The sequence below is a fragment of the Gossypium hirsutum genome, chromosome A06 (genome assembly GCF_007990345.1).
Source record: "Gossypium hirsutum isolate 1008001.06 chromosome A06, Gossypium_hirsutum_v2.1, whole genome shotgun sequence".
NCBI lineage: Eukaryota > Viridiplantae > Streptophyta > Magnoliopsida > Malvales > Malvaceae > Gossypium > Gossypium hirsutum.
This window is the reverse complement of record NC_053429.1, coordinates 72,277,203-72,289,264: the sequence shown is the minus strand read 5'-3', so window position 1 is coordinate 72,289,264 and position 12,062 is coordinate 72,277,203. Positions and strand designations below refer to the sequence as shown.

At 35.3% G+C, this 12,062-nt stretch overlaps 1 non-coding gene across 1 annotated transcript; it reads right to left on the bottom strand.

Annotated features, from left to right (window-relative positions):
- Positions 1-5,326: 5,326 nt before the first annotated feature.
- On the bottom strand, positions 5,327-5,433 carry LOC121231330 (small nucleolar RNA R71). Its single transcript, XR_005929390.1, has one exon. It is a non-coding gene; the product is annotated as a small nucleolar RNA R71 (small nucleolar RNA).
- Between the last annotated feature and the right edge of the window lie 6,629 nt (positions 5,434-12,062).

Here is a 12,062-nt window from a genome sequence, read left to right as displayed (position 1 = left end):
GTTCGGCCATAGGTAAGCATATTGATGGCTTTGTCTTGACTTAGAAAATTCGGCTAAGGGGAATATTAGCTAATATGTTGAATTCGATTCGTGATTTCATACATATGTGACTCTAATGTCTAATGTATATATGGGCTAAGTACCTTGAGCTTCTCTTTTGATGTTCGAATGAATTGTATTAAATTGCTTAATGTGATTAAAAATGCGTATGACCATTTTGTATTTGAGCTAAAGGTGGCCATATGACCCATCAAATTCATTGTCATGTTCGGCCATAAGCTAGCATAATGAGACTTTAATATGTTAAATTTGTTTGAATTAGCTCAAGAGCTTAGAGGACCAAAGTTGGATAAGGGAAAGGAAAAAGTGATCGAATAGCCGCCGAAATCGTTCGACAACATCCGAGGTAAGTTTTCGAGTAATGGAGCTTAGATTATGATTCGATTAGATTATGTCTTAAGTAAATCAAAATCATGCTCTTTGTATGTGGCTATTGAGCCGAAATTTGTAAGTGTGATAAGTGTTTTGTGTTTGAGCTTTGGTAATGAAAATGAAATATGGATGTGTCATGATTTATTGATATATGTGCATGGTTATTCGAATGATATCCGGGTTAAGTCCCGAAGGCTTTTGTGCTAGGTGACTATAACCGGACTAAGATCCGAAGGCATTCGTGCGAGTTGCTATATCCGGGCTAAGACCCGAAGGCATTTGTGCTAGCGACTATATCCGGGCTAAGTCCCGAAGGCATTTATGCTAGTGACCACATCCGGGCTAAGACCCGAAGGCCTTGTGCAAGTAGTTATATCCGGCTAAATCCCGAAGATTACTTGAGTTTGGGAATGAGCGATCTGCTGTAATAATTTCAATTAATACGCTCGTAAAATCTCAACAACGAGGTATGTGTTGTACATGCATTGGATTAATTGATTCCTCTTAAATAGCATTCGCTCAGTCGATTAAGGAGCTTCCGGTTTTTTTTTTGGTTAAGTTGATCCCTTATGTATGATTATAAGGGTTGGAAATGTGAAGTAGGACTGATTTTTGAAAATATATGTGTATATGAAATTATCCGTTTAGTTATTTGAATGCTATACTTCAGTTGAGCCTAATTTCATTGCTCAAAACTTACTAAGCATTAAATGCTTACTCCGTTTCTTTGAATCTCTGTTTTATAGATTTTGGTTCGTCAGCTATCGGACTCGGGATTGTCGAAGTCGAAGTCGTCCACACTATCAAACCCCCTTTTGGTACACTTTTGGTTGAACTTTGAAATGGCATGTATAGGACTACCCTTTTTGTTGTGGGTCATGTACCCTTCGGTTTTGTATAAATTTGGATAGCCATGCGAAAATGGATTATATATATTTTTGAGCATAATGTTATAATCATTTTGTATGTATATGGTTATTGAGAGGTGTGGATATGCTTGGCAATGATTGGCCATTGGAATGGTTAATCACGATCATACTTTGTGCTATATATGCTAAAGGGTTAGTTGAATCATGGAAACTATGTAATAGGTAAAGTCTACCTTAAAGGCAGATGCTGACAGCAGCAGTGGTATGAATTTGAAAAATCACTAAAAATAGTAGGAATGGAATTAAATAGTTAATAAATTATTTAATCGAACCTTGATGAATATACTTCCATATGGAAGAAACGAAACGGTCATATGAGTCGTATTTTAAGAGATATTTAAGTTTTCGTGGGACAGGGCCAGAGTGATTTCTGGATCCCCTTATCTGACTTTGGAAATTCATTATAAATTAAACAGAGATAATTAGAAGTCATGTCTTATATGTATAGATTCCTTTTTGAGTCTAGTTTCATTAGAAACAAACGGAATAAGTATTGAAGCCCTGTATAAGGAGTTATCTAAGTCGCAATGCAGGAAGGTCAGTGTAGTCGAACCCTGTAACAGGGGAGTCTTTAACTAATAAACTGTACTAATTTGCTTGACAAAAAATTCTAGAAAAAAATTTGTGGATGGATATATGAGTCTAGTTTCAGGGAAAAATTACGAAACTTATTTTCAAGTTTTGGAACTCAAGATATGATTTTTAAGGTGACAGTGACGCAGTTAGCCAGCTGTCTGGAAATTTTTAAAATGGACTGTGAACATACATGAATTATGTCTGTTAGCACCTCATGGTCGCTTCCGACAACGGTCTCGGGTACGGGGTGTTACATCTAATATAAGAATTTTGGAGGATATATGGGTTTCTATGTTGCCAGAACATAAATTACAAATTTTAGCGGGGAACTCGTCAGTCAGGCTAGTGTCTGAATTGATTAATCATCAAACAAGGCAATGGGATGAGCAACAACTTACCATGGATATGTGTGAGGAGATTGCTGAGAGGGTACGATGTATCCCTACTGCTGGGAATCTGTAGGAGGACATGGTAGTTTGGGGGTGTTAGAATTAAGTGACCTGCCTTATTTAAATAAAATACAGTGATAAAATAAAATAAAAGTAAAATCCATATAGAACTACACTTCTTTTATTTTATTTTAGAATAAGGTTTTTTTAAACCTTATTAAACTCCATCTATTTTATATTGATTAAAATAAGGTATTTCAATCTTACTACACTTCTATTAGAATATGGCTTTACAAGCCTATAAATAGACATAGTCTATTCCTCTTGTAATTATTCGAATTCGACATAGTGAATTTTCTTCTCCTCTGCCCGTGGTTTTTTTCCTGAAAAGGTTTCCACGTAAAATCTGTGTGTTCTTTATTTTATTTTATTTTATTTTCACAAATTGATATCCGAGCTCCAGGTTGTTGTAAAAAGAAAAATATATAGGATTTTTTCTATGTAATTTATCACCTTTTTACTTAAATTTGTTGTTAAAACTAAGTAATGTTTAATAAATTGATGAAATATTTGAAAATATGAAATTAGGACATAGAAATTATTAAAATGTGATTTTTGCTTTATTATATAGTTTTCATGCAATAAATGGATTATTTTATATTAATTTGAATATATTATATTTTTTAAGACAGAAAGTGGGCCAGGCATGATTAAATTAAATAATAAAATATAAAATTATATTTAATTATTTATTTTAAAATATTTCATTAATAATTTGAGTTTTAAATTAATTAATTAAATTGGATAAATTTTATTCTTTGGTCCTCTAACTTATTGATTTATTCTGGACAGGTCTGATAGCTTTGCTGGATTACAAAACTGTCCAAATTAGGGACCAAGTCAACCCAAAATTTGGCTGCACATGGCTGTCCATAAAACACTTTTTGGTTTAATTGCACAAGGTCCTTGAAGAGTTGAAGAAATTAGAGATTTACTTGAAGATTTGCACTTGACCGAGTCTCAGGCCTGAGTTGTTGTGGTACTTAAATTGACCAGAAATTAAGCAAAAATCAGATCAAGCAAAAATCAGCTCAACTTCCTCAATTTATGGCCGGCCGCCCATGGAAGATGCTTCAAAAGATGAAAACTCCTATTTTAGTAAACTATCCCCCTCTCCTCACCTATAAATAAGACCTCATTCTCACACTTCTAATCATCCCTCATCATTCATTATTCTCTTCTCTCTAAATTCTCTTAGCATTCTTCTTTTCTCCCCACACCTATCATAATCTTTTCATAAAGATTTTAGCATTTGAGTCTCTTAAAGAACCCTTGGTCGGCTACCTTGGAGAGCTATCAGGAAAGGAGCAAAGCAAAGGAACGAAGGAACCTTGTCAGTTAGAGACTTGGGTGACAGCCACTCTGAATTGGGTTTAATCTTTCTTTTCTTTAATTTAATTTAAAAATGTTTGCTATGTGTTCAATGTTCTTGTTTACAAAAATGATAGCTTAATTTTTTTTAAGCTAGGATGATTGCTTTGATTAAATAATATTTATTAGATTCATGCTTATAATGTTTGTGCCTCAATCGATCATGTTTTCAATTAAAATCAAGTCTATATTTCATTCATACGTGATTGAAATGCACCTAAAGTAGCTGAGCGATCCTAACTAGACGATGGCTATTGGACGCATAAGTAAAATGTGCATGCTAAATTTAGATCCTAACCCAATTAAATTGCATGTTGCTTAACAACCCTAACTAAGCTCTGTTATTTGCATAGTTTTTAGATTTGTGTGATTAAACTGTTTCAAACCTAACATGTCCCTGTTACCTCGCACGAATGCTAAGAAACCCTTAGTAAATAAGGATCAGTAAAATGCGTATTTACTAAGTAAATGATTCCTAAAGGACCTGATGTGGTTTCCAAACTCATGAAAGATCGAGTTTCCATGGAATGTTTTTTCGAATATTATTAAGCATGTTGATAATAAATTGAGTTTAGTTAAAGTAATTGTCCTAGTTTATTTATGTTATAATTGTTGCAAATTGTGTTTAATTTTGCTAAAATCTATTTCGTACATATAGTTTGCATACTTAGGATAATTTGCATTAGGGATCATTACATTTAGTTTAATATATTTTAATCATCATTTCTCAACTATATTGTGTTTTTATTTACCAAATTGTTAATATAATTTTACAAATTAAGTGACTTAGCACAAATACAATCACTGTGGAGAAGATAACTCGATACTTACTTATTACTTGGTAACGACTATGTACACTTGAACAAACCTACGCATTACAAGTTTTTGGCACCGTTGCTGGGGATTGTCAACTGTTGCCATAGTCATTTCTTTCATGAAATTATTTATCTTCAATTTGATTTATTTCTAACATTACTAACTTATTCTTTTTAATTTTGTGATTTTCTTTTCAAGGGTTTATAAGCATAGATCGAATATTGAATTACTCCCTGTAGACCCTGAAATTGAGCAAACTTTCAGACAAATAAAACTTGAACGAACAGCTAAAAGACAAGTCGAGATGGACCTTGGAAATCAGAATCAAGACCAAGGTAATGAAGCCGATCGTATACGAAATCCCATCCTCATTGCTGATCATAGGGACAATGCATCAGACAATATACAGTGCCACTTTTCAATGAGTTAAATCTAGGAATTAGAAGGCCAGATATTGAGGCAACCTAATTTGAATTGAAACCAGTGATGTTTCAAATGCTCCAAATGGTGCGCCAATTCAGTGGTATGCCCATGGAAGATCCACATCTTCACCTTTGATTGTTTATGGAGGTGAGTGATTCATTTAAGATAGCCAGTGTGACTAATGGCGCACTGAGGTTAAAGTTGTTTCCGTTCTCATTGGGAGATCGAGCATGAGCATGGCTCAATTCATTACCACCAAGTTCTGTATCTACATGGAAAGAATTAGCAGAGAGATTTTTGGTTAAGTAATTCCTGCCTAGCAAAAATGCTAAGTTGAGGAACGAGATCACAACTTTCCAACAATTGGATGATGAGTCTTTGTATGAGGCTTGGGAACGATTCAAGGAGTTACTTCGTAAGTGTCCTCATCATGGGATTCCTCATTGTATCCAATTGGAGACATTCTATAATGGTCTCGATGCATATACGAGATTGATGGTAGATTCTTCTACGAATGGTGCAATTTTGTCTAAGTCTTATAATGAGGCTTATGAGATCATCGAGATGATCGCGAGTAATAACTATCAATGGCCAACAAATCAAATAGCTTTACAAAGATGTGTAACCAGAGTTCATGAAGTTGACGCCCTCACTTCGTTATCAGCTTAAATTTACCTACTCAGAAAAGTTGTCCAGTTCAACCGAAAGTTCTATCACCTCCATATCCACAAAGATTGCAGCAACAGAAGCAGAAATAGGAGGTGCAATTCAAGAAGTTTTTGGATGTTCTGAAGCAGTTACAAATCAATATTCTATTGGTGGAGGCTTTAGAACAAATACTAAATTATGTGAAGTTTATGAAGGATATACTGTTCAAGAAGAAACGACTGAGTGAGTATGAGACTGTTGCCTTGACAAAAGAGTGCAGTGCGTTCTTCCAGAACAAACTGCCACCAAAATTGAAAGACCCAGGAAGCTTTACTATACCCTGTAACATTTGTGAATCTTATTGTGGTAAAGCCTTATGTGACTTAGGAGAGAGTATCAACTTGATGCCTAAGTTTATTTTCAAGATGTTAGGGATAGGTGAATTAAGACCTACAGCTGTGATGCTTCAGCTAGCGGGTCGATCTTTAGCATATCCCGAAGGAAAGATCGAGCATGTTTTGGTAAGAGTCAATAAATTTATTTTTCCTGTTGATTTCATTGTCTTAGATTTTGAAGTAGATAAGGAAGTGCCAGTCATCCTTGGGAGACCTTTCTTAGCCACGGGAAGAATGTTAATTGATGTACAGAAAGGTGAACTCACCATGTGAGTTCAAGAAAATCAGGTAACCTTTAACATTCTTAAAGCAATGAAATTTCCCGATCTGGCAGAAGAGTGTTCAGTTATGGAAGAGATAGAAACCTTGGTTTTTATGGAAAGCAATTTTGAAAAAGATCCATTGGAGAAAGCTTTAGATCTTGACCCTTTGGAGGATGAAGAAGGTGAAGAAAACATGGCTCTGATGGAAGCCAATCTGAGGAATTTTATTCAATCCGCACGGTTTGAACCGTTGGAGTTAGAAGTCAGAGAATTTGTGCAACTCAAGTTGTCAATCGAAGAACCACCTAAACTCGAACTAAAGGTACTTTCCTTCCCATTTGAAATACGTTTTATTTAGGTGACTGCTCTACTTTGCCTATGATTATTTCAATAGAACTAACGAAAGATCAAGAGGAGCAACTAATTGCTGTTTTAAAGAAATTTAAGAAAGCAATTGGTTGGACCATAGCTGATATTCGAGGTATAAGCCCTTCTTTTTGCATGCATAAAATTATTTAGAAGAAGGTGAAAGTGCTCGAATAGATGGGAAAAGAAGGCTCAATCCTATTATGAAAGAAGTTGTGAGAAAGGAAGTGATCAAATGGTTAGATGCAGGAATCATCTATCCTATTTCAGATAGTTCGTGGGTAAGTCCGGTACAGTGTGTGCCAAAGAAAGGTGGAATCATAATTGTTGAAAATGAATGTAAAGAGTTAATTCAAATGAGAACTATTACTAGTTGGAGAATCTGTATTGATTACAGAAAGTTGAACAAAGCCACTTGGAAGGACCATTTTCCATTGCCTTTTATGGATCAGATGTTAGATCGACTGGCAGGTAATGAATTCTATTGTTTTTTAGATGACTGTTCGGGATATAAACAAATAGTTGTAGCCCCAGAGGACCAACATAAAACAACCTTTACTTGTCCATTCGGTACGTTTGCTTTTAGGCGAATGCCTGTTGGTTTATGCAATGCACCTGCAACTTTTCAATGATGCATGATGGCAGTATTTACAGATATGGTCAAAAATTTTGTTGAGGTTTTCATGGATGATTTTTCTGTTTTTGGTAATACTTATGATATTTTTTGAGTAATTTGGCTAAGGTAATGAAGAGATGCAAAGAGATGAATCTTGTCCTTAATTGGGAAAAATGTCATTTTATGGTTTAGGAAGGGATTGTCTTAGGGCATAAAATCTCGAAAAGAGGAATTGAAGTTGATAAAGCAAAGGTGGACGTAATTGAGAGATTACTGGCCCCAATGAATGTGAAAGTAGTTAGAAGTTTCTTAGGCCATGCCAGTTTTTACTGAAGGTTTATAAAAGATTTTTCGAAAATTTCTAAACCGTTGTGTTTGTTGTTAAAGAAAGATACAGTGTTTGATTTCAACAAAACATGTTTGGAAGCTTTTGAAGATCTAAAAAAAAGATTAATCTCAGCCCCAATAATCATTACACCTGATTAGAACTCACCTTTTGAGTTGATGTGCAATGCAAGTGATTATGCTGTTAGAGCTGTGATGGGTTAAAGAAGAAACAGAATGTTTCACCCTATTTACTATGCAAGTAGAACTTTGACGGGAGCCCAACTCAATTATACGGTAACTGAAAAGGAACTCTTTGCTGTAGTTTTTGCTTTTGACAAATTTCGCTCATATCTTATAGGTACCAAAGTTACAGTATTTACTGAACATGTGGCCATTAAGTACTTGCTCTCGAAGAAAGATGCGAAGCTGAGCCTAATTCGTTGGATACTTTTACTCCAAGAATTTGACCTTGAGATCTAAGACAGAAAAGGTGTCGAAAATCAAATAGCTGATCATCTATTGAGGTTGGAGCAAGATGAGGTAACTCGATCATGTGTGCCTATCAACGAAAATATCCCAGATGAACACTTATTTGAGGTAAGTCAAATTCATGAGACACCTTGGTTTGCTAATTTTGCCAATAATCTTGAATGTTGAATAATTCCTTGGGAAATGACATACCAACAAAGGAAAAAATTCCTTCATGATAGTCAGTATTATTTTTGGGAGGATCCGTTTTTGTTTAAATAGTGTGCAGATAATATAATCCAAAAGTGTGTAGTTGAAAGTGGGATTGCTGAGATCTTGTATCATTTCCATTCATCCCCAAGTGGGGGACACTTTGGTGGTTCACGTACTGCAGCTAAGATTTTGCGACCAGGTGTCTTTTGGCCTACACTATTTAAAGATGCTTATGCTTATGTGAAGAATTGAGATAAATGCCAAAGGACTGGGAATATATCAAGGAGGAATGAGATGCCCTTGACAAACATTTTGGAGATTGAATTATTCGACATACGGGGCATTAACTTCTTAGGCTCGTTTCCTTCTTCGTATGGAACAAATACATCTTAGTAGCTATGGACTATGTACCTAAGTGGGTTGAAGCTGAAGCATACCTTGCAAATGATGCTAAGGTAGTCATGTAATTTCTACATAAGCATGTGTTTACACAATTTGGGACACCAAGAGCTATTATAAGTATGAAGGTTCTCACTTTGTGAACAAATGGCTTAAGTGGTTGCTTGACAAATATGATGTGAAACATAAGATTGCTACTGCCTATCACCCCCAGTCCAATGGGCAAGTGGAGAGAGTAAACTGTGAAATCAAAGGTATCCTTGAAAAGGTTGTACGCCCTAGTAGAAAAGAGTGGTCTTGAAGGCTCGATGATGCATTATGGGCCTATCAAATAGCATTTAAGACACTGTTAGGAATGACTCCTTATCAGTTAGTTTTTGGGAAGGCATGTCGTTTGCCATTAGAGTTGGAGAATAAAGCTCACTGGGCCTTGAAGCAATTTAACTTTGGTCTTAAGCAAGCCGGTGAGAGAAGGATGTTACAACTGGATGAGTTGGAAGAGTTGAGGTTGTTTTCCTATAAGAATGCCAAAATGAGTAAAGAAAGATAAAAAAGATGGCATGATGGTCATATACAACCTCGTGAGTTTAAAGAAGGTCAGAAGGTTTTGTTGTTTAATTCAAGGTTGAAGTTATTTCCTAAGAAGCTTAAATCCCGATGGAAAGGACCTTATACCATCTACCGAGTGTATCCTTATGGAGTTGTTGAATTATACGACAATCACAGAGGTACATTTAAAGTTAATGGTCAACGTCTCAAACATTATTGGGATGGTGAAGTTGAGCGAGTTGAATCCTCGTTCAAATTAACAGACCCTTGATTTTTCATGAATTTGTTTTGTGAATAAATAAATAGTTAGAATTTATTTTCTTAATTTAGTACATTTAATTTTGTCTAAGGAGATTGGAACTTAAGCGGGACTGCTGTGACCTCTCCAACCTTTCCTGGGAATTAATTTAATGTAATTTATTGAGAAGAAATTTTCTAATTGAGATTTAAATTTGTTTAAATTTTAAATTTTTAAAAAGGGTTAAATTTGACCCAAGTACTAATCAATTTTTCTCTTGAGTAAGCCTGAAAATACAGTCTGAATTTGAGGCCCAAGACAGCAAAAAGGAAGGAAAAATCCGTACCTATTGCCGCCACTCCCATTACTTGCCACCCAAGTAACCCAAATGTAGCTAATTTTTTGTTACATGTTGCCCTAATTTTTCCCTATATAAACCCCTCTCCATTCCACTAATTTTCATATCCCTTAAAGCAGTTTGCTTACACCCTAAAAATTCCTAAATCTCTTTTCTGTGTCGTCAACCTTAAATCTAGAAGGAAACCCTAATTCTCTTTCCCGTTTTGCCAAAATTCCCTATTGCTGTCGCAAAGAGATTGCCAAAGCACAGTCGCTGCCGTCGCCACACACTGCTGTCATTGCCGCACATCGCCATCGCTACCACACCATTCTTGTCATCATAAAATTTTTCCTGTAGCAAGTTTTACCCACTTGCTGATTTCTCTTCTTCCCCAGTAAGCAGAAACTTTGTAGAATTTTTGGGAAAAGATACCATGTCTCGCAAAAGAACTAGATCGTCAAAGTCTACTCCTGCAAACTCAATTTTGATCGATGAAGAAGTGAAAGAGAAATTCGATTTCAATTTTCAAGCATCAACCTATGATGCAGGAAAAAGGCTTTAACTTGAAGAGTAATGATTTGATGGTTGTTCCTGTGCCGATTAGAAAAATAATCAATGCTCTCAAGTGGGAATGATTTTGTGATGCTCATTAACTTCCTGATGATGAACTAGTTCGAAAATTCTATGCAAGTTTGACGACACAAGATGCTACTGAGATCATCGTTCGAAAGAAAAAGGTACCTCTTACTTCTAAGTCCATCAATGATTTGTTTAACTTACCTAATTTTGAAGAAGATAAGTGATGTTGTCACAAATCTGGGATCCCAATGGATTATAAGGAAATATGGGAGCCATTCTTGTCGAATGGAATACCTAAAACTAGTAGCAAATGTATGGTTTTATTTTGTTCACTACAGTTTTATGCCTATCTCTCATAGTTTCACCATTTTAATGGAATGGATGCTCTTGTTATATGCAATCTTGACAGAAAAGTCCATTAATATTAGGAAAATTATTCTCAAGGAGACTCACGATTGTGCTAAAAACAAGGCAGGAAGTGCTTATTTCTCATCATTAATCACTTCACTTTGCTTAAGGGCCCGTGTTAAAACACAAGAAAATCTGAAGGGGCGATATGTTTAAGGGTGCATTTCAAATTATGATCTTGAAAGGTTAGTAGAGAGGGTGCATGAGCTAAATCAAGGTGAGCAAGAAGAGCCAATTGAGCCAGATACTGAGGAATCAACAGATGGAACTGAGACTGAAGCTAATTCAGTTACAGCCACTATGGTGGAAGAATCTGATAAGGAACTAAACAGTCCTAAACCAGTTGAAGGATCGAAAAACCCTGAACCAAGGGTTGAGCCAGAAGAAGAACCAGTCAAGCTAAGTGTTGAACCTGAACATACAACTCCCATGCCGACTTTTGCAAGTACTTCAAGGAAATCAGAGTTGTCAATTTTGATGGATATGTGCAAGTTCATGCACAATCAACAACAAACTTCTGAAAATATGCAAAATTAGGGATGAATCAATTCAAAATTCTTTTAAGAATATCTCTAATACTTTTGTTCCTGAGTTCCCAGATGTTATCTTTGAGACATGGATGGAAGATATTGACGATGCAAGCTGAGATGGAGCTGAAAAAGACAAGGGGAATGAGTCAAGAAAATAAAAGGGGGACTCTTGTCTTATTATTTATTTTTAGGTCATTAGGAATTTATTTCTTTCGTAATTAGGATTTAATTTCTGCAGAATAAAACATAGCAAGCATGAATAAACTTAACACTTCTTTAGAAAGAAAAAGACTAAGTGATGTGGTAATGGGAATGAGCATGTCTAGGATTAGGTTATTAGGAAAGACTTGGTATTTAAGCAGTCTTAATGACTCACTTCAATTTCTTTACAACCCTACCTAGTGTTTAGTTTTCATTCATTACTTTATTCTTGCAATGAGGACATTGCTTCTTTTTAAAGAGGGGGTAAGGCAAATAAATTGCTCAAACTTTTAAATTTTTTTTCAAGTATGTTTCAATCATTTCTTTTATAAGTATTTTAATAAATGAATGTTTAGAGATATTTTTTGTTAATGAGATAATTTGTATGCAAGTATGAATGATGATTTTCTCTGAGTGAAAGTATGTTATCATGAAGAATGGAATGCTTGTATGGTCTTAGCCTTAGTAATGCTTGCCATGAAAACTTAGTTTCTTTTGAGATTAGACATGCATGAAGGTTTATATC